At 42.2% G+C, this 1177-nt stretch overlaps 1 pseudogene; it reads left to right on the plus strand.

The window, feature by feature from the left end:
* The first annotated feature begins 258 nt into the window (after positions 1-258).
* On the plus strand, positions 259-1177 carry LOC116592443 (annotated as a pseudogene).

Below are 1177 nucleotides of genomic sequence, written 5' to 3' on the forward strand. Positions count from 1 at the left end.
TTTATCTGTTGACTTTCTATTGTACTTTATTTTATTTATTTATTTATTTATTTATTTTTTATTTTCAGCATAACAGTATTCATTATTTTTGCACCACATCCACTGCTCCATGCAATCCATGCCCTCTATAATACCCACCACCTGGTACCCCGACATCCCACCCCCCTCCCCTTCAAAACCCTCAGATTGTTTTTCAGAGTCCATAGTCTCTCATGGTTCACCTCCCCTTCCAATTACACTTTAAAGCAGAAATTTGCCATGGGTGACGAGGGCAGAGACAACCACTTAGAAGTGACTGACTTCATTCTTGTAGGCATCAGGTCCGTCCAGAGCTCCACAGTCTCCTCTTCCTACTATTCCTGATTGTTTATGGGATGGTCCTTCTGGGGAACCTTAGCATGATTGGCATCATTGTGACTGATCCCTGGCTGAACACACCAATGTATTTATTCCTAGGCAATCTCTCCATCATTGACCTCTCCTACTCCAAGGTTATTGTACCCAAAGCCATGGTCAACATCCTGTCTCAAAAAAAGTCCATATCTTTTGCAGATTGTGTGGGTCAGCTATTTCTTTATGCACTCCTTATGGCCTCAGAGGCTTTTGTCCTGGCAGCCATGGCCTATGACCACTTCATCACCATGTGCAACCCACTCCTCTACACTGTTTTGTATCCAGTTGGTGGCTGGTTGCTATCTCTGTGGCTGTCAGTTCCATCCTTCAAATCGGTGTAACCTCAATGTCTTTCTGTGCTTCCCGAGTCATTGATCACTTCTACTGTGGTTCCAACTCAATTGAGAAGATCTCCTGTTCCAATATCTTTATGAATAAGATGGTGTCATTTAGTCTGGCTGTGCTCATTATTTTGCCCACAGTAGTCATTATTGTGGTATCTTATATGCATATTGTGTCTGCAGTCTTAAAAATCCACTCCAGGGAAGGGAGGAAGAAAGCCTTCTCCACTTGCAGCTCCCACCTAGGGGTTGTAAGTTTGCTCTATGGGACTGTCTCTTTTGTCTACCTCAAACCTCCAAGTAACCCTGAACTTTGTAAAGTGACTTCAGAATGTTACATTTTGTTCAGACCTATGCTGAACCCCTGAATCTACTCTCTAAGAAACAAGGATATTAAAGATGCCATGAAAAAAGTCCTATGGAAGAAAAAAGTTGTACTTTAA

This window comes from Mustela erminea, chromosome 6 (assembly GCF_009829155.1).
Source record: "Mustela erminea isolate mMusErm1 chromosome 6, mMusErm1.Pri, whole genome shotgun sequence".
Lineage (NCBI taxonomy): Eukaryota > Metazoa > Chordata > Mammalia > Carnivora > Mustelidae > Mustela > Mustela erminea.